The sequence below is a fragment of the Littorina saxatilis genome, unplaced genomic scaffold, assembly GCF_037325665.1.
Source record: "Littorina saxatilis isolate snail1 unplaced genomic scaffold, US_GU_Lsax_2.0 scaffold_542, whole genome shotgun sequence".
Taxonomy (NCBI): domain Eukaryota; kingdom Metazoa; phylum Mollusca; class Gastropoda; order Littorinimorpha; family Littorinidae; genus Littorina; species Littorina saxatilis.
In genome coordinates this window covers 47,473-73,075 of record NW_027125881.1, presented here as the reverse complement: position 1 = coordinate 73,075, position 25,603 = coordinate 47,473, and the positions used below count along the sequence as shown (strand labels likewise).

General features: G+C 40.6%; 1 long non-coding RNA gene across 2 annotated transcripts; it reads left to right on the top strand.

Moving 5' to 3' along the window:
* Positions 1 to 3,972: 3,972 nt before the first annotated feature.
* Positions 3,973 to 10,715, top strand: LOC138954341 (uncharacterized). Of its 2 annotated transcripts, XR_011451797.1 has the most exons (6): positions 3,973 to 4,448; positions 4,936 to 5,031; positions 5,506 to 5,600; positions 6,212 to 6,274; positions 6,607 to 6,700; positions 10,481 to 10,715. It is a non-coding gene; the product is annotated as an uncharacterized lncRNA (long non-coding RNA). The 2 variants fall into 2 exon arrangements; XR_011451798.1 differs by lacking the exon at positions 6,607 to 6,700 and having other exon boundaries at positions 10,481 to 10,710.
* Positions 10,716 to 25,603: the final 14,888 nt, after the last annotated feature.

The following is a 25,603-nucleotide window of genomic DNA, read 5'->3' as shown; positions in this document are numbered from 1 at the left end:
TGCAAAAAATAAGACTATCAAGCAAACCAGAACACAAAAACAAAATGGTCGTCATTCAGGATATTTACATTTTGAGTTAAATTGAACAAAATGACTTTTATCTGAATGTCCTTTTAACTGCGAGAATTCAGACTATTACAGAAGCAAAAAAAAAAATTCTTCGTTCAGAAGATCGTTGTTTACAATTTATATAACCTTAAAATGGCCCCATTGACTTCCGCTTGGATGTCCTTTTAACTAACACCAAAATGAAACAATCCCACATATATATACAAAGAAGCAGATGTTGTTTTTGATCAGAAGATCTTTGTTTACATTTTATATGACGTTGAAATTATCAAATTTGTTTCCGCTTTGATGTCCATTTAACTAAGCAAAATCAGGCTATCACACAAGGCAACACAAACACGCACACTAAAAAAAATATTCGTTCAGAAAATCTTTGTTTACATTTATATGACTTAAAATTATGTTCTCACTGACTCCCGCTGGAAACCCCTTTAAATGTGAAAAAGCAGACTATAAGATAAGCAAAACAATGCATCTTGCAGATTTTTTTTTTTTTTTTTTGGGGGGGGGGGGGGTGGCGACGATTCATGCCCACTGACAATGTAATGATCCTAAAGACTTTTGTTTGATTGTCCCTTTAATTGCAACAAATCAAACTATCAAGCAAACCAACACACAAAAACAAATATTGGTCTTCATTCAGGATATTTTAAATAATCGGGGTAAAAGGAAATGACTTTTAATTGAACTGTGGATTTGCATGAGTAGCATACAAACAGACAGACACACAATTTGGAAATTATTTGATGGTGAAGATTCTAAGTTTTCTTGACTTCCAATTTCAAAGAAGATAAGGGGTCTTGTGGGCGCGCCACTCGTTTTGTCAAAACGTTTTTACAAAACGCGGGGCGCGCCCCGTGTTTTGTAACAAAGTGTGAAATGTTTTGACAAAACACGGGGCGCGCCCCGCGTTTTGTAAAAATGTTTTGACAAAACACGGGGCGCGCCCCGCGTTTTGTAAAATGTTTTACATTTTGACAAAACGCGTTACAACAAGACTACCTTTTGTGTTGGTACGAGGTGACCATTTCGTCGTCTTTTGTTTCTGTATCGACCAAGGCCGAAACATGTTTTACCAACACAAACATGCATCTTTCTTTTGGAATTTATTTTGTGCAAATCTATGATACTGTGTACTACTGTTTAATTCTTAACTGTAGGTCTAAAAACAAAATAACGAAAACTCGCCGTAAAACAGTTCTGGCTCGAAGTGAGAGACACGACATCCGCACACAAAATGACAGAGGGAGATCTGCGTGTGTGTGTGTGTGTGTGTATGTGTGTGTGTGTGTGTGTGTGTGTGTGTGTGTGTGTGTGTGTGTTTGTGTGTGTGTGTGAGTGTGCGTGTGTGTTTATGTGTGTGTGTGTATGTGTGTGTGTATGTGTGTGTGTGTGTGTGTGTGTGTGTGTGTGTGTGTGTGTGTGTGTGTGTGTGTGTTATGCAATCTTTGACACTTGTTTTTTCTCTTCAATGTGCTTCGATAGACGCCGCAGAGTGTAGAATTCTCAGGTTTAAACAAAAAAGTTAATTTCATCTTAAAGAAAAGAAGATTAGAAAAAAATGAAAGTAACGTTTCGTCTTTATGTTTCCTTAAACTATGCTTCAATGGAAGTACCATTTATTCTATCCCTAAATTAAAGAATAAGGGGTACATTTCACGTTTTTTCCTTAGGAATAATAATTAGAAACTAATCTGCGTGCTTCTCATCGGAGCGTTTTTCACAGTCGTCCGAAGAGAGAAGTCAGAATTCAGAAAGTTTAATTTTCAAAACATTGTAGTTTATTGGGATTCGGAAGTTGGGGATGGGGAAAACAAGAAATGTGTTATAATGTACATATCATGAGGATGGTTCGCGGTTTTCATCCCTTATCCCACATGGTAAGTTCCGTGTAAAGCCAAGACTTTATCTTTTAGGACAATGACATCAAAATTGATCATGCAGGAAGTGTTCTGTCCCATTACTAGCTTCGTCGATCACGAGTGAGCAGGCAGATATCTGAATACGACTGTTATCAAGCACACCCTACGGCATGCGACAACCAGTTTCAAATAGACCTAATTATGCTAATATACTTTATATGCCTATCCGAGAAGAAAGGAACCGAATTTGGAAGACAAAGCTCGAACGACTTAAGTGCAGCCTTTGGAAGAATAAAAATAGGATATAACCACAGCCAGGGGTGATAAAACCCACTGCCGAAAACAAGCAAAGCTCTTTGTGAGACACATTGCACATAACAACGAAAAATAGATTAATATTCTTCATGCTAACCCAAAACTAAATAGTTGCGTTTTGCTGTTTAGTGTCTTTGACATTTATTTTCAAGTTTGTTTCTTCCACCTGGATGTCCTAATGTTGGGCCCTGTTTTGGGCCATCTACAGACATGTGAGAAAAAGAATGCATACACGAGGTCGACAAACTAATAACTGAAACTTGCAGCGTCGCGCAAAATTTCACTTTGTCAGAACTAAACGGAGTGTCACATCATTTCCCATGTCCTTCTTTGACACTACTAAATCAAGCGTGTGCAAGATTGAATGTCACGTGCTTTGGGGCACGGCAGGAACGGAGTCAAACTCGTAATCGTCCCTGCAAAAGCCCCCAAAGCACACATGGCTTTAATTTCCTGCTTTAACTCATTTCTTCTCTTTACAAAGTCTTCAACACACGCAGTGTTTTGTTTCTCTTATATTCTGCAAGTTCGTGTCTTTTTCTGTAAACGTACCGACATCAAGCTGCATCACGTTTAATCGACTCACTTTCAAACGTCTAACCATTTTACTGGAATTATTAATCACACATCCACATTGACACGCACACGCACACTAGAAGCATTCTGAAGTAGTTTTCTATTGTGAATATTATGACGGTTTACTATGGAAATGGAATCAGTTCCATATGGGCATATTAATGTGTTCAGTTCTAAATACAAGCATGACCAGTTGTCTCAGGGAATACAATAAACGAGAGAATACAAACCACGGACAAAACCTTAATGGAAGGGCGCTGGTTCTGTGCGACGCTTAGTTTTCGAGATAGGTGTGACTGACGAAGAACTGGACGTCACATTCCAAATAAGCACGACTATGTTGCAGATGGAAGCCGTTGACATTGCATTTCTTCGGGAGGTTTTCGCAAAAATGGATATTACACGATTTGCGCGAAACAGTTGAGAAGCAGACGATCTCTGAGATCTCTGTTCGTCTCGTGATAACGTTATTTTGTAGGATAACGATTCACTTGCAAACTAAAGTATACAATTTGGTGTGTCAGTGGTAAATGTAAATAGAAATGTGTAATACAGACAAAGCAAACAAATAAACGTGTTTTTCTCGTGAAAATGTTGCGTTGTGCGGGTGTTTGGTGACCACGAGATGTACACAAAGCAAAGTGCGGGATGGTCAGCACTAAGATCATGAATCTAGCTGCTTTAGAAACCCAGATATGGCGAGAAATGTGTTTTTAGATATTTTGACGGCCATCTTGGCGGCCATCTTGGATTCTGTTGACAGTATTGACAAACCAACCTCAGAAATGAACTCGCTGACATCAAAAAACCCTATATTGAGGTATTACTATTTAGCCCATCTGGATCAAAAGTTATATATTGACCATCTTCAAGATGACCGTTGGGCGGCCATCTTGGATTCTGAGAATTTCCCAAAGTGCAACTTTAGGCAACCAAGCTAATTTGACTCTACATACCCTACAGATTACATTTCCGTCATAAAAGTTTACAGGAACAGACATTTCCAGGTACTCTTTTTGGCAAGTAGACTAAAAAGCCATTTTTTGGAGTTGCTGGCCTGTGTAATAAACGATTTGTATGTATTTGGGTTGCAAGTATTCTGGGACATCCTGTATGTGCACATACAACATGCCATGATGTCGGGACGTTCCTTGTTAAGGCTGTTCTTAACCAGACGAACCTTTGGTTCGCGAACTAGGTTCGTGGGGTTCGGCGAACCTCAAGACTGGTTCGGCGAACTTGTCTTGGTTCTTAACCAGACGAACCTGAGTTTTCGAACTAGGTTTGGGAGGTTCGGCGAACTAGGTTCGGGGTTTGCAAGTCATGTCTTGGGAACCTTGAAGATCGGGCCGAACCTTTGACTCTTCTGCCAAGGAGGAAGACAAATTATTGAAAAACTGAATCTCAATGGCGGACGAAATCACCCAAGTCAAAATTACATTTTCTGAGATTTTATAAAAACAACGCTTGAACGAAAAGGTAGAATGGTGACTTCCGTTCGATTTCAAGTTAAGCTTTTCACTTTTCCGAGCAAGACAACCGCTGAGAGTGAAAAAACGCCGCTGTTCGACTTCGAAATTTCCAGTCGTAGACGACCTTCGCTTCTGCAGCATTGTGTTAGTGCAGGTGAGGCAGTGTTACTCATTTCGCTGAGCTCGTTTTCGTATTGTTGTGCATTAGGATCATCTAGTATGATATGAATAAAAGCAGGAATGACTTCGGCATGTAAACGCATTGATTTTGTCGAAATCAGCACAGCAGTAAGCTAGATTCTTTCTGCTCAATTTGTTTAATTTTTTTCTTCAAAAGTTTATGACTTTGATTTTGATTGTTTGTTTATCTCATCGGCACAACATCCATCAGGCAAAATATCAATATGTTGAATGATAACGTTGAGATAAGGAAGTTCACACATTTATCTGCTTGCAACAACAATCGCAAGGACAGATCTATCTGCTTCGTTGACTGCTAGATTTTCATTGAATTTCCCAAGTAATGATGATCTCGTTTTCAATTAGATCTGGACAGTGTTTGTGTTCTTAGATTCATGATTGACCATGCAGGCTGATTGAGATCATAACATTGTGTTTGTTTGTGCTGGTGCAATGTGCAGATCAATGGCCCGGACCGCAGGATGACCCAGTGATCAATACAACTTGCGTTCACCACTCAACATTGTCTTCCACCTAACTCAAGGGCAAAAATAAAGGTACATGGTGGTGAAATCATTGTGCAATTTATGTCTGTGAAGATCAAGATAGTTGTTAGCACTAACTGATCATGCTTATTATTATCAAGTTACATACACACTCCGCCCCAGCTCCACCCTAAACCCATAACAACACTCTCCAGTCCAACTACCCCCACCCTTCCGTGCAACATATGTTGCCGTCTGTACCTTGTTTGTGGTTATGGGGAGTGCTCAAATAGTTCCATAACTGTTAATATGAATTAAAAGTACTGAGAGTTTCATTTTCCATTGCTCTTCCCCTTCCTCACGTCACATTACACACTCCCTTTGCCCCATCCCCCACCCCCTCTCTCTTTCTATGCTCTCTTTTTTTCTTTTACTTCTTCTTCTCTTTCTCTCTCTCTCTACCTGTATAAATCAGCTCTCTGGTTGTTGCTTCTGTAAGTGTAATGTAAAGTTCTACATCTCTGCATTTGTATTGTCATTTTTCAGAATGCCCTTGTAATAACTTCAGCGTCTGCCCATGGAGTCTATATAGGTCAAAGTCTCAAATGTGATGTGATCAAGAGGATGCCGCAATGATCCAGGTAATATTGCAAATACTCAAACTGATCTAAAAGCAGAAGCATAACGTGATCCACAAACATTTCTGCTTAAACATTACAGGGTTACAGTACACCCAGAAAAACAGCTGGATGTTAGTGCATAATTATCTGCAAGTGCAAGCAACATCGACCCTCTCCCCCTGCTCTTTTTCCATCAGCAAGAGCAACATTTATTTTCATGTACAACTTTTCTAGTGCCTCTTATGTTGTATAACTGTTGATATTTAAATGAAGCAAGTGTTTGTTTTCAATGGCACTGCATTTCCCATGTACACACACACACACACACACACACACACACACACACACACACACACACATTCGCATTGTCTCTGTCTGTCTGTCTGTGTCTGTCTGTCTCTCTCTCTGTCTCTCTCTCTGTCTCTATTTCTCTGTTTTTACATAAGTAATTTTGATCACTTGCACTTCACTGGGATTTAGTTACTGAATCAGTCATTCAGTGAGAGTGTTATGTAGAGTAAGAGTATTGAGTCTGCTGCTGCTGCTGCTGTTGTTCTTACTCATTACTGTTTTTCCTCTCTGCATAATTCTTGTTCTCCCTTAAATTGCTGGTGTTATTTTCATCATTACAGTATCTGTCCATTGAGTCTGCGTCTGAGCTGTGATGGGACCAAAAAGATTCCAGAATGAAAGAGGTAACTTTTACTGATCTTTATTTAGTTTATGGAGAAGTTGGTTCACATAATGCATTACAGAGTTGCTGCCTTTTTAGATATATTAAACATTGTACCAGTCATTACATGATCAAACTGTGTTAGCCACCCCACCTTCCCCGGTTCCCAGCTATCCTTCTATCCCCGCCTCTAAACCCCCACCCCAATCCTTCCATCTCCCCCAAATCAAATTTACTGACACAACACTGATTTTCATTTTACCTTATTTAAGTGTTCTTTGAATAAAATTATATAGCCTGTTGCTGCTGCAAATGACTGTTCTTCCTCAGTGTATATTTTTTTCGTTTCCTCAGAATGCAGTTCTCCCATGCACCACAGCGTCTATCAATGGAGTCTACAATATTGTCTGGGATGTGATTTGAGCAAGAGCATGTCAGAATGATCAAGGTAACTTTTTAAACACACAGCACTGATCAAACTGTAGAATTCAAGTACACAATTTCAGATGTTTTCAAATGAATAACATACTGCAACAGTCAGGGTCTTTCTCCACATAAAGAGTGTGAGGTTTTCTTGGTAAAATTGCGATTTTTGTCGCTATGCGCAGAGTGCGACCTTTTTATTTGATTTTTGAGTCACTTGAGAAAAAGTGACTCTATGTAATCGGTCAGTGTTAGTCTGTCCGGCCGGCCGGCCGTCCGTCCGGCCGGCCGTCCGTAGACACCACCTTAACGTTGGACTTTTCTCGGAAACTATCAAAGCGATCGGGCTCATATTTTGTTTAGTCGTGACCTCCAATGACCTCTACACTTTAACGATGGTTTCGTTGACCTTTTTCAAGGTCACAGGTCAGCGTCAAAGGAAAAATTAGACATTTTATATCTTTGACAAAGTTCATCGGATGTGATTGAAACTTTGTAGGATTATTCTTTACATCAAAGTATTTACATCTGTAGCCTTTTACGAACGTTATCAGAAAAACAAGGGAGATAACTAGCCTTTTCTGTTCGGCAACACACAACTTAACGTTGGGCTTTTCTCGGAAACTATAAAAGTGACCGGGCTCAAATTTTATGTGAACGTGACTCATTGTGTTGTGAATAGCAATTTCTTCCTGTCCATCTGATGCCTCATATAATATTCAGAACTGCGAAAGTGACTCGATCGAGCGTTTGCTCTTCTTGTTGTACTATAAAGGCAGATATATATTCAAATAAAAGAAAGTCTTGCATGGGTAGGAAGGAATATGCATGAGGCTTTTGACAAGACAAACTGTCCTTATTAGAGCCTAAACATACGTTCCTTACCGTTAGAACCAAAATGTCAGACATCATAGATGCTCCAATTAAACAAAAGAAGGGCATCCTTTTACTTAAGCATAATTATACACTGTACCGCACATTAATAACCTGGTTGTGTTCTGTGGCAGTGCATAGTGGGAACCTTTTTGCTTAATGAATTTCACATGTGTCTGTAACTTGAATCTCCACCAAAAGAAGCTGGACGTAAAAAGGGGTGTCTAAAAAAAAGCGCCATATTTCCTTTTTGATCTCTTTTTTTTTCGCAGTCAAAAATGTGATTAAAAAGAAAATAGGGAGGTTTTTTTACCATCCTGTATAGTCTTGTTGTTCCCATGTAAAAACCTAGTCAAACATGTGGTGTCTGATATGCTGGGTAATATGGTGAGGAACATGCCTTTAAAGGCCCAGTGATAATTGTGAAAGCCGTTCTGCTCAGCTGGAATTTGATGAATTTTGTTGTTGTTGTGTTTAATGAAATGAATTCGCAAAAAGGAAAACAATTTTTTTTACTGTTCACACAAAGCACTTGTAGATAGTTGGTATGTGCCGCATGTCAGGGGTGGTCTTATTCAATCAATCAATATGAGGCTTATATTGCGCGTATTCCGTGGGTACAGTTCTAAGCGCAGGGATTTTTATTTTTTTTATTTTTTTTATTTTTATGCAATTTATATCGCGCACATATTCAAGGCGCAGGGATTTATTTATGCCGTGTGAGATGGAATTTTTTTACACAATACATCACGCATTCACATCGGCCAGCAGATCGCAGCCATTTCGGCGCATATCCTACTTTTCACGGCCTATTATTCCAAGTCACACGGGTATTTTGGTGGACATTTTTATCTATGCCTATACAATTTTGCCAGGAAAGACCCTTTTGTCAATCGTGGGATCTTTAACGTGCACACCCCAATGTAGTGTACACGGAAGGGACCTCGGTTTTTCGTCTCATCCGAAAGACTAGCACTTGAACCCACCACCTAGGTTAGGAAAGGGGGGAGAAAATTGCTAACGCCCTGACCCAGGGTCGAACTCGCAACCTCTCGCTTCCGAGCGCAAGTGCGTTACCACTCGGCCACCCGGTCCTAATACATACAGGTAAACTGACAGGTACTTTTCCACAGTGGAACCCCCCTTTCAGACCCATTCATTTCAGACTTCCTCCTTTTTAAGATCTTGCTTCTTTAGATGTTCTGTGACGGGTGAAGTGGCGCGCAGTCGTAAGACGTCAGCCTCCTAATCGGGAGGTCGTGAGTTCGAATCCCGGTCGCTGCCGCCTGGTGGGTTAAGAGTGGAGATTTTTCCGATCTCCCAGGTCAACTTATGTGCAGACCTGCTTAGTGACTTAATCCCCTTCGTGTGTACACGCAAGCACAAGACCAAGTGTGCACGGAAAAGATCCTGTAAACCATGTCGGAGTTCGGTGGGTTATGGAAACACGAAAATACCCAGCATGCCTACTCAACGAAAGCGGAGTGAAGCTGACTATGCTCTCAGAGTATAGTGTGGGGAACCCAAATGGGCAAACGAGCTCACACGTCACCAGAATTTCTGGAACGCTGAAGAAGAAGAAGATGTTCTGTTCATAACCTGTAAATTACCCCCATTTTTAGACCCCTTCCATTTTAAGACTTGATTTTCTCACATTTTTTAAGGTCTTAAAAGGGGTTTCCCCTGTACTCCTAAAAAACCCTGACCCACAAAGTAATTTAATTATAACTGCTGTAATCGTTCCTTCCGTGTGCTATTATCTGTGGGTTTTTTTTTTTTTCTCATGTGTTGTCTCATCCTCTGTGCGCCCTGAAAGAGACCTCCGTGTCGAAATTGCCGTACCTTGTCTTATCCAGCTGTGATCCCGCCTTCGTATTAATGTGAGGGCAGTACCTTTTTTAAACTTTCAATATTGACCGTACGTTTTGCATAACATCAGAAAATTATTTCCTCACTATACACAATAACCCCTCATTTAAAGGCTGACAAAGTCCTATTTAATTAGTTTACTTACTTCCAGGGCTTTTCCCATCGTTGCGGGGATGTATAAATTAAGCTTCCTGCAAAGTTTTAGGTTTGAAGTCCTTACCAATTACAAGAAATAATCAATTCTTAATAAAGTTTATTGCTATCTTTAGAAACAGTTCTCCAGGGCTTGGGCTATTTTTAGACCGTCAACACAGACAGTACAGCTTCGTCAATCCCCGCGTGAAGGAAATCGCTCACCTTCCACGTGCAAAACGTAGTGATATTGACACGCCAGATTAGCGCGGTAGCGGATTGTGCTAAGCAGGAAAGCGCGCTTTTCTGTATTCTTGTTAACTTCGCAATTTCCGGAAAACATCCACTTTCACTTTGAGACTGTTCTGTTTACATTCGACACTATCAACACCACTTTGCAATACTGAAATAATTTTTTCTGTTTTTGAAAGCTACAGCCAATCGTTATTATATCCCCTTAGGTACAGTTTTATAACATTATTGGCACATGTAAACAATAGGAATTAATTAATGAACGCTACGAAAAGGGCAGCCTTTAACCTATGAACTTGCAACTGTGTTGACCTGTGTAATGTAACATAGACCACCACCATCTCTCTCTCTGTCTCTGTCTCTGTCTCTGTCTCTCTCTCTCTCTTACACCCCTTACCTGTTCGCAAACCTTTACCCAAATGTATGCTAAATGTATATACAATACAAGACAAGACAAGACATGGCAAGACAAGACAAGTTAGGAAAAGGTTGCCAGTAGGCCAATAGAGGGATGACAAGACAAGGCATGACAAGACAAGACAGGACAGGACAGGGACCACACAAAAAAAAGAAAGAAAAAAAGAAAGATAACTAATTCGGTCAACAGATGTTAAAGAAATAAGCATTTGTTTGGGTTGAATGTTTGGGTGTCACCCTGTATATATTTGTATTTTTGCAGGACAGGGTCGAGTTGTGATGATGTCAGGGCGACTGAAGACACACCAACAAGTATTCTTCGGAAGTGTTTGGAACACAAATGAACATTATTTCATAATAAAAAGGCGGCTGACATTGATGTTCATATCGGTTCATGTTCATATTCTCAGCACAGACGTGTGCTTAGAAATCGGATGTTTAAGAACAAGAGACAACCCTGAATAAAGCCTTATGAAATATCATGGTTGGAGCTGGATCAAAAGTGTGTGTGTGTGTGTGTGTGTGTGATTGAAGGGCAACATTTATAAATGATGAGACAGAAAGCTAAAGCACATCCTTTTATCGTACGTTCCATATCGTCCTCCTACTTTAAATGCTTGCTAATACAGACGTTCTCCAAGAAAATGTCTATCCAGTAATGTTTTGTTTATCGCAATGAAAGCTTTTTTTTGAGAAGAATGAAGAGGAATCAAATTTTTAAAAAACAAAAAAACAAGACAATTGAATTGCTCAAAACGTAAAGAAACAGGATGATTTTGGTTCAGTAGTACTATTTGTAGACCCTTAAAGCAATACATCCACAAGGGATTCCAGTGTATCAGTGCAAATAGAAAATTTCTGATATAACTTGAAAATTAAAACAGACTGAATTGTGATAAAAAGAACCAAAATACCGAGTAGTTTTTTTTTTAGGTCTCCCTCTTCACTCAATCCCCAAACTCATATTCTGTACCGAAAAGAGCTCAAACACACACGTGGACAGACAGACACGCACACACACTTTGGTAAACATCATGTATGCTTCTCGACTCTGCTGATCCACAAAATTAGAAATATCGCTATCATCATTTATTTTTGGTCACCGTCTTTCCCTTTTCACAGGCAAGTTTTTGTGTGTAGCATTTCCCATAGAACCCTGATGGCTCCACGGTAGACACAATGATCAGTCCATACCAGTCATGTTATTTTCTCGAATCAATTTTTAACCTTTAACCCAGGAGGGTAAATGACATGGAAGGCTTCGGGTCATCTTGAACTTTAATGTGTTAAATTCATAGCTCATAATTCAGAGGCATTCAAGCCTCCAAATTTGGAGAACCTGCACTTGTAATCATAACAAGTCTTTTAGATCCCTTTAAAGTCACGGAATGAACTCCGATGAACTGTACGAATCATAGCGTACTCTGGTACGAATGCATTTTGTTTACATGCGTCAAAGAAGGAATTATCCGTGTCAGCGAACAGGGGAGGCAACTTTGTCGTGTAATTGAAGTCCCTTGGTTGACAACCTACGCCATTTTCGCCGATCAAACAACCAAATTAATTAATTATGCTTAGGTTTGGAGCTTAATCCGGCAATTAATTTCATGATAAATGTTCTTGCAATCTTGGGCTTGATTACAGGTACTTGGATCTAAAATAAGTAAAGTATGCCACTCGATTCTGAGCTATGAATTTAACACACTAAAGTTCAAGATTACCAGGCTTCGTGCACCATGATCAAGTCAGAAGGAGAGACCCAAATCGACAACCAGCACGGAGGTACCACTCAATCGGTGATTTCGTCTTGGAGGCAGCCATTTTTGGAAGGGGAATAACTTACTTGCTTTTATTGTCGACTCGGAGTGAGCTCCCCTCGTTTGTCGGCGATCCAGGTTTCGTGTCTTAACTGGACGAACTAGTCCTTGAGTTTGCCGAACAAGTTCACCCAGTTAAGACACAAACCATGGTTCGCGAACCTTAGTTCGGCGAACCAATGGTTCGTCTGGTTAAGAACAGCCTTTACATGACACTATTGATATTTACGTACATTCATCCAAGTCGTCCAGTGACCCCCGAAGACCGGCGATTTTGGAAACTGAAAAATACGCAGAAAAAGACGTTTGCAAGCTGCAACATGGAAAACACCACATGTCTTGTTTTGCTATACCTGATTTTACAAATCTTAGGAAAACATGTTAATTTGAAACAATGTGGAAGGAACAAATTCCTAAGTGTAAATGTCTTGTCCGTTTGACATTGCACAGTTAGTTAACGATCGACGCTCTTTGAATAAAATGCAATTCATTACACACGTTTTCTCTCATAAAGCGTTGTTTTTAAAGGCTGGAGATTCTCAGCACACGCAGTACCAACAATAGTTAGCTTCACAAAAAGGAAGGAAGATGAATAGAAGCAAATCAAGAAACAAAGCAAATTAATACATTACAAAATGTCATTCATTTTACGTTGGCAGAAAATGAAAAACATAAATGGTTGTGCTTGTAAGTTAGCAGTCTCAGTTGTGTTAATCGTGGTCTGCAATTTGCAATGTAGTCAGCAGAAGAAAAAAAAGTCACACTAACCTATGTTTTGCGTATCTTTCGTTGTTGATTTCCTGAAAACAAATGCAAAAGAACAAATCCAATCAGGTTTAACCGGTGAATTCCAACTCACTCACTCACTCACTCACTCACTCACTCACTCACTCCCTCACTCACTCACTCACTCACTCACTCACTCTCACTCTCTCTCTCTCTCTCTCTCTCTCTCTATCTCTCTCTCTCTCTCTCTCTCTCTCTCTCTCTCTCTCTCTCTCTCTCTGGTTATGCATATCTCTGTATCCCACATTCGTGAGAGAGACCACTCCGTACATAACAATATCGTTCAAACCACATGTATATCATGTAAATGAGGTCAAGTCAAGCCAGTATGACAGGGACCTTATTTTCCACTGCTGATAATGCCAGTCACCGAGACAAACGTCATTATGGAAACAGAATTGCCCTCGCTAATTCCCCTCGATGAACTTTTAGAACTAACACGTCACGCTACACTTTCCAGAGTGACTTTCTTTGTTTTGAGGTAAGAGATTGCACGAGGCTATTGAAGAGATTGAGGTTAAGAAAGAAGCGTCTTCTCGACTGCGGGACGTTTTGACTAAAATACACGTAAGTGCATTATGTAGGATAAACAGAATATTACATGGCTTGCTGTGTCGTACAAGATTTACACTCGTTGCTTTTTTTGGCTCACGTAAGTGTAGCCTATGCGATCGTCAACTCTGTCTGTCTGTGCGTGCGTGCGTGCGTGCATGCGTGTGTGCGTAAGTATGTGTGTATGTATGTATGTATGTATGTATGTCTGTGGTAGAAAATGTAACATTTGACTAAACACCGAAACACTCATTTTACCTGGTTATTTTTCAAGCACTATCTTCAAACTATTGAAGTATAATGATCAACATTTTGTCGGCAAATTGTGTAGTTAAAATGTGTATCCAAAGAAAACGGGTACTGGTGGGGGGTTTTGAGGGGGTAAAAGCAGGAGACTGGTTTGTGTCGTGTGTGGTATGTAGACCAGGTCAGGGGTCGCGACCTGGTCAGTGGTCGAGCGAAGGAGTGTGGTATAGATTCCCTACTCAGTTCTCACCTCTGCGTCTGGGGAAGATGAATTCACGTTGTTCGGTTTCTTAGCTCCAGAAAAAAAGATAAAGAAGATACCAAAGGAGACTTCATACAGTTTGATCATACAGCGCTTTTCCAATGTCTGCGCGAGGAAGAGCTGTCGAAAGCGATGTGTCGATCTGGCAGTCGTGTCCCGGTAAGTACAGAGTGTCTCCCACTCTTACAACGTGTCACCTAAGCTTACTGATAATTCGTTTTTTCAATTTCTTTTTTCAGCAGACACGGATATCAAACACAGTGCTTGGCAGTCACCTCTAGTGAAATGAGTTGATCTAAAGTGCCTGTAATGTTTGGATGTCTTTGTTCTTGGTTCGATTTATGTGAATTTCAAGACTTACAGTAGAGTCTCAAGTTAAATCTGCCCGTATAAAACTGTCCACCATGTACTTGAACTTGCAGATAATTATAAGGAAACGGAATGAATCTGTTCTCAAAGTCAAAATTATTACGATTTTGCCTCAGTTTCAAAACATGCTCTGTCATGGTTCTGTCATAAAAGTTGGTACCTTGGTACATTTTGTGAATGCTAGATCTACCTAGATCTGTATCGCGTTTCATTACAGACTCCTCTCTTTGATTGTACTGCTTGCTGTTTACGCACTATCACGATTCGCTAATGTCTGTAATAGTCCACAAGCCAAGTATACCTACCGTGCACCCCCCCCCCCTCCCCCCAGGGGTTGGCAAGACTGGTCTAGAAATGATCCCTAGAGTATCCTGAACACGAAACAAAAACTTTAACAGCAAAAAGTTGGGATGCTTAGGAGTTACAGCCCTTGACGTAAGGGTACCCTCTTGTGCGCTTACTGCGGCCGTTCGAAGTTTACTGTGAATCAACTGCTGTAAATGAACAAGAAATCTACCATGCACCCCTCCAGGGGTTGACGGGACTTGCCTAAATATGTTCCTTAGAGTGTTCTGAACACGAAACAAAAACTTAAACAGCAAAAAGTTGGGATGCATAGGAGTTACAGCCCTTGATGTAAGGGTGCCCCCTCGTGCACTTACTGCGGCCGTTCAAATTTTACTGTGAAACAGCTGCTGTAAATGAACAAGCAATCACACGAAGTATTGTTCAGTGTTTCTAATTTTAATCAGAGTCTTCTGAGCTGGAGTCATCCAGGCCATTCTGCAAGACGCACTCTGTGTCGTCTTCCTCTTCTTCCGCATCTGAGTCAGGGACATCATTGAGGAGATCGTCAATGACAGTCTGGGGTAAGGTCAGCTCTTCTTCCTCTTCTGTCCAGAGTGGCTCTAAAATGCCATTGTTCATCACCCAGCCATGACCTTCTGTGGGGTTAGGAATGTCTGGCACAGGCTGGTCACCTCGCTTCCAGATGGCCACTTGATAGTTGCAGCGGCGAATATGTTGCTTCAGACTGCGTCGAGAAGGTGGCAAAGTAGCCAAGTCGACATTCTGACTGGCATTTACCACCTCTTCGCCACACTTCTCTTTCAGCAAGTGATGCCTCAGCTCATTAACCTTGCTGAATCGTGACCTGCCATAGATACAGCATGTGAAGGACTCCAAGTCATCAATTATTTCATCCTGCATGTCCCACGTGTTGCCAAGCTGAGCGAGCGTCTTCACAAATGCTGGCTTCTGCTGCAGAACCTTCACAGCCTTCACTTTGCCTTTGCCCTTGAAGGCGCTGGTTGAATCACAGCCTGTGAAAGCATGGAGAGACAACAGTGCAGTGCAGAAAGGCTGTGTAAGTCCTCTGGCTAGGTCACTGATGTCAATCAGTCGCTTCTTGTTGCCTTTGCCCGTGTCAAACAGGATTGTAACACCGTCTAGCTGAGGGGCAAAGTTCAGGAGGATGAAAAATACATCTGTGTCAGGACTCTTGACACGAATTTACTTGTACCCTTGATCTTGTCCATACTTGGAGTAGAGGATGACACACGAGTCTGTTTCTTCTTGGGTAGACGACAAGGAATGAAGTTCTTGTTTTTCTGTCTTTCTACCATCAGCTGATGAGAGCTTGAATGCTTGCCCTTCACAGACGAGAACGACGTTTCTCTCCTTGTGCTTTTCAGCAAAGGAATCCTTGCTCCAGACATCCAGTAGCAGTTTAATGAACTGCACTTTGTTATCTTCATTAGCCAGAAATGCCTTCCAGTCTGCTGGTCGCTTTGTGCTATCCCCTTTCAGGATGATCTTGTCACCAGACCCTCTTCTCTTTCGCTCCATGGATTTCACAGAACAGTCTTGGTACATATCGGTGCTGAATACAAAGTCAGTTTCTGGTGGTACCATGTCGTAGAGCTTCTGGCAGATCTGGCGAAAGTTGGGAGGAACTTGTTGCATTGCGTGAAATGTTGCATTGCCATCGATGATCATTAGAGTCTCATCAACAGGGGGGGGGGGGGGGGGAGGGGCAGCGTCTTCCACAGTCTTCGTCAGATAGTGAAAAGCAGCGCTCTTGTCAGTCTTAGCCAAATAACTGTCTGCTGTCCCAAGGCTGTAAGGGACTGGAGTCAGCTGATAGGTCATGAGCTCTTTCAGATCCATGTTCAGATCGCCTTCCTGAGACTTCACGAGAAGTTGGAAGGCCACATTTCCTTGGTGCTTATATTCAGTCAATTTGTTTTGAGTTGACTTGAGTGTGACTCTTTTTGACGTGTCTGCCATGACTTTCAGCTTGAGACGTTTCACTGGCTCGAAGAAATGTTCTCCGGTTTCTAGTCTCTCAGTGATGAACTTCTCCTTCTCGCTTCTGCCTGCTGCTTCTGCACGTAGGACATCCTTCTCGATTTCAGCAGGTACTGTGGCACCTGATGACAGCATGATCAGTTTCTCTTTGTCATGAACCTCAAACGGGTTGGTGAAGCTTTCTACTGCAGCAAGTGTTCGTGCCACACTCTTTTCACTCCTGGTGACTTCTGTTGGACGAAGGTCACGGTGTTGAGTGTCCAGTTCACTATCCTTTGTCATTCCAGCCATGTCCATAGTCACTTGCATGTACTTTGTTCTTTGGTGGGTTGTCCTCACCCACTTTTGGTAGGCTGGATAGTTTGAAGCAATTCCAGTGAGACCTGCACCAGCTGCGGCTGCTCCTCCTTTGCTCTTCGCATTGCGCATAAACGTCTCCTCCATCGTTTTGTCAACGGCACATCTGTTGCCAGGAATGAAAGACCTTGCCACGCTGAATGCCCCTTGCTTTAGCAGCTCGGTGGAACCTGGGTGTGAGAGCTCAATGTTGGCGATGAAGAGTCCAAAGAAGGTGAGGTACCTTGCATAGTTTTGTCCCCCAAAGCTGAAGAAAAGATCAGGCATCGCCAATAAGCACTGGGCATACAACTCAAAGTCATTCGCTTTCACAGCATACAAGAGAGACAGTACATGCCAGATGTGGTCCATATAGGACATCCAGAACTGGGGAGTTTTCCCGTGTTTTCCTTGCCTGACATCTTCTCTATACTGTTCATAGTCTCTGAAGAAGTCACTCGTGCCTTTGTCATCCAGCAGCTGTGCGACAGTGTCGTGCGTGGAGGCTCCTCTGGATTTTGAGGGTAGATGAAGGATATTGACTGTAGCAAAGTAAACTGTGACCAACCCTCTATACATGATCTGATGCTAACCGACACATATTACTTTATGAAAAACACATCAAACAAGACAACTTGATCTCCAATTTTAGTGTACAAGAAATGAAATCCTATGTGAACCGCGAAAAATCAGAATGCATAAGGCAGGTGTCACGAGACACCCCCGTAACTAGTTTGCCCTCAGAAGTTCCACTTTGTACAAAAGTAGCAGATATTCTGAATAATTTCGACTGTTATACGGTATAAATTGTCTATGAACGACATTGTCGTACCTGTGGATACAACACAGGTTACAATTATAGTCCACAAAGCCCTTGAAATTGGAATTTTAGCGAAGACGAGCAATGGCGGCACATGTTGCAAGCAATGGCCGACCTGGGCAGTAATATTTTGTTAATTTTTAATCAATGGAGACGCACTATTGTACTGCGATGTCTTTACAGCTACCACAATGTCGTTTAGAGCCGATTTATACTGTTTAACAGTCGAAATTATACAGAATATCTGCTACTTTTGTACAAAGTGGAACTTCGGAGGGTAAACTCATTTCGGGGGTAATCTCGTATCGTGACACAGGCACTACTGATGCCAAACTGTTGACCAATAACAGAGATTACTCAAGGTTCTACCAGGTTCACTGACAACTAAATTAAAAAAATTGGGATCAAAAGAACATGATTTCTTGTTCATTTACAGCAGCTGATTCACAGTAAACTTCGAACGGCCGCAGTAAGCGCACAAGAGGGTACCCTTACGTCAAGGGCTGTAACTCCTAAGCATCCCAACTTTTTGCTGTTAAAGTTTTTGTTTCGTGTTCAGGATACTCTAGGGATCATTTCTAGACCAGTCTTGCCAACCCCTGGGGGGGATGCACGGTAGGCCTATCTGGCTTGCATACTATAACGTTTGGTAAACTTATCTTGCAACAGCTTCCTTGTCTTTGTTGGCATTTTCTTTCAAGGCAGCACAACGTAAGATTAGATTATGTTGGACAGCAGGTAGAATGCGAGTTTGAGACAATGACAGTCGTCCAAAGAAAGCTTGCTGTGTAATTTTGTTCTACATAATGGTACATGTGGTTCTGTATTTTTTCTGCGGTTAATGTTAATGGTTTCCTTTTTCCTCTTTTGGTTTCTTCCTTCTGAGTTGATCGTTATCACTCAAACAAGACCATCAGAGAGTAGCCTACATCAGTTGCTCCTCAAAATGGATTGTGAATAGTGTGTTGACCGTCAGAATTATTTTAAGAACCAGGCTGTTGACATGTTTCGCATATTGTAGGTTTCCCATACTGCATTGGTAAAGTGGATTGTATAACCCGACAATTCAGTATCAAAACACTGTTTATATGTGTGTAGGTTGTAGTTATCACAACTAATCGCATGCTGCCTTTTGTTTCAGAAAGGAGGATAAGCTAAAACAAGATCGACGCTATGTCAGATATGCCTCAGCCACATGACGACTTCCGAATTTAGTTCCACTCGGCATGGTGACAAGTCTTGATAAAAAGTATAAGACTGAGGACAGCAGTGGAAAAAGTAGCCACATGACGCATGTCACCTCGCGCGGTTCTGCGCTAGGCTTAATTTAAGTCCGGGGAGTGTCTGGTAACAGTGTGAGGGTCACCTTAGTCACAGGCTAATTATAACTCAAACAGTTTTTGCTCTTTTCTAAAACGGTTTTCACCACTGGATAGAGCAGAAAAACCTCTTTAGGAAAATTTAAAAATATGAAAATCATGCAAAGGCGACATGCGACTCATTCCGTGGTGGAGGGTCACAAATACCGTCAGAATACTTTAAGTGTATAATTCATTTGTAAGCTCCCAAGTTAAAATACAATCCCATACCTTTGTTGAAGATTTCTTGGCCAATATGTCAATAAATTTGTTAAAAACAATATGAAGGAGTGACAAAAAAGCAGCTTTCAGACGGCAACATTGTTAAAATCCACTAATGGTAAAAAATAAGGTGATTTTAGTATATATATGATTTTGACAACTCAAAAGCCTCAGAATGGACTTACAACAATCAATGCGCATACTCGGCAAAACAACCATCTGTTAGGGTACTGAAAAAAATGAAGGAATTATACATTAATTCGTCAATTGCTGCAGTATTATTTTGACAACTCTTAATTATTCCACACATTTCCTTTAGCCATTTCGTAAAAGTGTAAGACTACATCCCAAATGGAGCTGCGCATCAAACACTCTACAAGAAGCTAATCGGAAACACGAATCTAAGAGAAAAAGTAAAACATACCAAATCGTTAGTCGTACAGGTGGCTTTTCTTGTTGAGGTGCCGCCATGTTAACAGTTACTGAAAAACCAGCGTCATGATTGTAAGGTACTGTTCTGCTTGTGTTTCGTGCACATGAAGTATTAGGTCCGCATTATCGTAGTACATAATGACAGCCGTCCCCACAGCTCAGGTATGCACTCATCACTTCTAAATCTGCTGAAAGAAAAGACCTGGCATTAAACAATGGCTGTTTAAAAGGAGGTGGGACTCTAGCCTGAAGGCACATTCTTTTGTTTATTTAATGTGTCCATAGGCCTGTGCATGTGGATGTAAAGAAAGCAAACAGTCGTACAAATCAACAACAAAAAGCAATATCGATATGGGGTTCCGATTAATTTGAAATTGCATACAGCTACATGTTTTGTTTGGGAATGAAATTGACGACACCAAACACAAGGAATGTCTTTGAACGAGTTTGATGAATGTATTTGATGTTTAAGTTTGCATATAATTTATGTATTCTGTGTGAACATGAGATGGACCGGTCTCAGTCTTCGGATTTAGGCTTGCAAAGCCTTATTGTACACTAGTCACGTTCTTTCTTTAAGTTGGTTTTCCAAAGTTCCCTCAGCCATTTAATTTTATTTCTAACGATGTTTGTAACTTCGTCTTTCAATTGTCTTCCGAAAGTTCTGGCAAGTGTATGTCCCCATGCTGCCGACACTCAGTGATGGTCGCTTCAAGCCTTTACGTCGCCTCTCTTTCTTGCCTCAAACGTTCCTGCTTCTAAGACAGCAAAGGAGGTGCCTCATGACCATAACGGACAACCTACCCAAGCCTTGAACCAAATCCCTGCACGATCTTCTTGTCAGATCTAACAAATGATCGTATCGTGATTGTTTGAACACCAGTGGTATTGAGAGGATCGTGTTACACGTGTCGCCGTCACACAGGCCGCGTTGGTCTTTATAGAACAAAGATAACGAACACAAAGCAAAGTCTCAGGTGGCGACTATATGCATTCGCACTCAGGATACAAACATTTTCTTGCAAGAGGTTCTCTGTCTAACATAAGAAAAACAACTTGCCACGTTTTTTACTGATTGTTTTTTTCTCTCTTTTATTAACCACTGTGTCAAAACTTGTTGACTAAAAAAGCCGTTTGTCTGACAATTGCTGTTTGACTCATTACACAGTTTGTTTTTGTGTGTGTTTGTATTGTATTATTGTTATGGCTTTTGTACGAGAAAAATAAAGACGGCGATGATTGCCATGCAAGGACAATACCAACCATTTCGAAATAAAATAGCAATTGTTTGTCTTCCAACACTGTTTAATCCACATCTGATCTCTGTTTTGACAAAGCACGCAACGATCCTTCCTATACGGGTGTTTTTCAAAAATGTATGAAAAACGTGTCTTTGATTTTTAAATTAATTCAGAAAGAAACATGTCCTATCTATCTTAGTATAATACCAATTTTTTTGTACAAAAATGAATAGACAACAACATGAACATTCATTAAAGTACATTCCTGACACTTGAAAGTTAGTTTTGCATGGTTTAAACATGTAGGGGTATCTAAAAATGCCTGTCTTTTTGAAGGCACTCAAAACTTCCACCACCTCTACAAAGAAGAAAAAAAATTGTAGACCATTAAAAAAATATCCAAAAAATCGCTTTCGGGAGCACCTTTAGATTATTGCAACAGATTTTGATTGTAAGGTTGACCCAGACTCTGAATGTGGACTTAAACTCTCAAAAATGAGTGTCTTTCACTTTTTTGTCAGTGGTGTTACCAGAACAGTTAAACAGACCTAAACAATGAGTACTCCAGTTTTTTTAAACCATTTTGGGCCTGTAGTTATCCCCCATCCTTCAGCAGCTTCCTGCAGCGGGAACAGCTACGCGAGTTTGATCGCTTGTGTATGGTGGACCCGACAAGTGTAGAAAGGTAAGATGTGTTTTTTTAACGAATCAGTTGTGTTACTAGGGAGATTCAAAGGACAGCACGTTTCGTTTTGCAGCTCGTTTCGTTTGGTGAATGAGTCACCCCGCGAAACGGAACGTGAAACGAGACGGCATAGGCCGCAGACAAGATTTATATGTATTCACGTTTCGTTTCGGAATGAAGGAAGGGCGATAAATCTTCAAGTGAAATTATCACGTCTGTCCTCGATCAGAATGGAAAAAAAAACCCTAGGAGGTGGTCCAGAATCGGGCATACTTTGATTATTTTCAGTCCAAATAAATCACACAGACTTTGTTTATACAAAATCACATACGAAGCCAGAATAAAAATTCGATGCGATGACCTACTTCTGCTTCGCCATTTGCTTTCTTCACCATGAAGTTGGATAAATGTACCAGGATCAGCACCCTTCAAAATATTTCAGTTCACAACAGTTGTCTACCTCCAATGAACACATTCTCAGCGCTGAAAGACTGTGAAAGGGTTGATGAATCTAGCAATGCATAAAATGGCCAACAAATAAAACTGTTAGTGTGCAAAAATACTCACAAAAGTTGACGAAATATTGTTCGTTTTTTGGGGGTGGAAAACGTGACTGCGTTTTGACGTTCCACGTTCCGTTTCAGTTGACCTTCACCTTTCCAGCGAGAGACCCCCGAAATGATGACGTTTACCACAACTTCAAAACGAAACGTCCCGACGTTTCGTTTATTAAATCTCCCTACTGTGTGTCTCTAGCGATCTGAAGGAATTTACTTTCTTCTGTTACTTTTTTATTGTTTCATGTAAGGATCAAAACTACTGGGACACGTGTTTGTTCAGAACGCATGGCCTGGGGAGTGATCAATTATTTTCTCAAATGAATTCTATCAGTCGTGTTACTTTCAGTCGTGTTACCTTGTGCCTGGTAACACTACTGACGAAGAGGTAACACGACTGATCTTAGATTGTTTCCTGGTTTTATGTTCATTCTTCTGCCTTCCACATACTTCTTTTGCGTGTATAATTGTTGATTATTCGTGTGTCCCTGTGGGGAGGCAGAGAGAGAGTGAAAGAGGAGGGGGTTGGGGTTGGTGTGTAGGGGTGTGCCAGAGAGAGAATGCAAGACTTTTTACGGGATCATTTCTTATAAAAAGACAACTCTGTTATGATTATCAAATATTACTGTTTTTCAGGTAATCTTATGTCATGGCTCTTTCTGCTGCGGAAATACCTAATGCACAAACGTATCCTGTTGTTGTGAGAGCAGATGGTGATTGTCTACCAGCATGTGGCAGTGTCTACGCTTTTGGCCATGATCAGCGACCAGCAGAACTTAGAGCCCGCATTGTCCATGAACTCGCGTGTCATTCTGAATACTATTATAAATTTTATGTGGGTGCCCAGTCATATGGGCATACAAGGCAACGAAGCTGCTGACAAGGCAGCAAAGGATGCTCCGGAGATGGCGGTTCCACCTCTTCCTGAGCAATTTGGTCTTTTTCACCGACCTTCGTCGGAAGACCTTTTTTTACAGTTTAAAACTCTGGCGTGACGTTCCTTATTTTGTTTAGTAACATTGGTTTATTTCAAATATTTGTAATGTTAAACTTGTGAGGTCCTGATTTGGCCGATATGGTCCGCTGGACCCAAAAAGCAACAACTAACTAACTAACTAACTAAATATTCTGAATACTACTTGAAAGAAGAAAGCCTGAGGAAATGCTTCGAGACCAACAAATAACGCAGAGGACACATCATCAAGAGCTTTGCAATGTATTCTGACGAATACCTTCCTGGCCGGAATGTCCCTGGAGGAGAACACCGTAAAACGAATATAGGAAGCGGAAGGGATGAAGATAATAAAGCAAAAAACATTCATGGGTATATATTAAAGCGATCCAATTGGAAAGTTGCATCGCCTTTAAAGCGATCCAATTGGAAAGTTGCATCGCCTTTAAAGCGATCCAATTGGAAAGTTGCATCGCCTTTAAAGCGATCCAATTGGAAAGTTGCATCGCCTTTAAAGCGATCCAATTGGAAAGTTGCATCGCCTTTAAAGCAATCCAATTGGAAAGTTGCATCGCCTTTAAAGCGATCCAATTGAATAAAGCAGAAAACTTCTTCTTTACCAAGTCATGTGTTCAACAGCAGTGAAAAGTTGACCGCTTTTCCTGTTTAACCTTTTCAAAATTAGATCTAACTTGTTCGCGTATCCATTTCTGGATCTGCAGGCTGGTACAGAGTTACCTCCCTTTAGGCTTTTTCAAATTTCCCTTGTTTTAACCTAATTTCTTGGTTAAAACTTGGCTAAATTTCTAAATTCTTTCTTAATAAATATCAATTCTACACTTTGGCCTTAAATCAAAGTGTTTCCCTTCACAGATATCATCTTGGGGTTGTCAGATGAGGGTAGTCTCCCATGCCAACAGAAGCTACCATTCAGAGAATGGTTTGCTTCTTAGTTGGATACCATGGGTTGACAACTCTCGCCATCAGTACCACCTGACCACTGATGAGACACAATAGTGTCGAAACACGTGTCTGGTCTAGGTACAAATACAATGGTCCTCCTCAGGACTAGATTACCTTGCGATACGTCCCCCACAAAGGGACTTTGCTCTGTAAATCTTGGTCCCCCTTGAGGAGGGTCTGATGCTCCCAATAGGCTGTCTGTGAAGGGATACTTATTTCTCTCTCTAATTCTACTAAGAGATTTTAACAAATCTCGGAAGAAAGTCTCTGCTGACTTTCAATTGTTTCTTTCACAATTTCTGATGTTTTATATATATATATATATATATATATATATATATATATATATATATATATATATATATATATATATATATATATATATATATATATATATATATATATATATATATATATGGACGTCTGCACGTGTTGACATGAACATGACGCACTGGATCCCAAACCACTTCACACCGGGTCTACCATATTCACCAACTGCTGACTGCACTCCTAATCAAGTTCCTGAGTAGTTGAATGTGCTAGAGTCCAGCTAGGTCACTGTACTGTTCGTGCCAGAACGTTGGGGATTCCACTGCTGGTCTGTTTCAGAACGTTTTATTGTTTGTCGAAACATCTAAAGGCAATTTGGTGTCAGTGGTGTTACCATGCCTGTAATGTTACTGTTTAAAAAAAACTGTGTAGCTTTGGTTGTTTAAAGATAATCCTGTTTATGCTTTGTCTTCACCGTTTGAGGAAAATAATTGTATTTCTGTCAAACAGTAAGTAAACACTGCTGATCGTTTTTGTACATGTTACTTCTGTCGAAACCAGCCAAGGCAATTTGGTCTCAGTGCTGTTAACATCTGTCAGTAATTTTGCTGTTAGAATCAATAATGTTACAGTGCAAAATGTTTGCAGTACATGTCTGTAGTAATGCTGAAAATGAATAAGATTTTGTTCTTTCCTTGAATCATATAAAATTGCGATTTTGCTAGGCCTGTGCAAATTCACGGCGCTATCATTACAGTTTATTTTGTGACAAGTTTGCATTTTTTTGGTCAAATTGTGGAGTTAGGCTTAAAAGGTGGAAATAAAGTAAAAATGTCTTACTATAAGCAAATTTGTTTGTTCCATTTAATTAACTTTACGTTTAAAGTTAAAATCAGTTCATAATCAACTAAGGATGGTCAGTTGTGTTATGAGACGTCAGTCATGTTACTCAGTCGTGTTACTCACATGTCATTGGTGTTACTGAGGCTTCTGAATGCAGAATTTCCAGGAAGATATAATTCTTTTCAGTCTGTTTATCTTTTGCTCAATGCTCTCATAATACTTGATTCGAGAAAAATACAATTGCAAGAAATGTACAAGTTTCAAGCTGCTGGCGATGTTTGACATTTTTCAAAAATGATTTTTATTCATTTGAGTGACAATTTCTTTAATTTTTATCGCTTTCTTTCACTTTAAGGTATATATT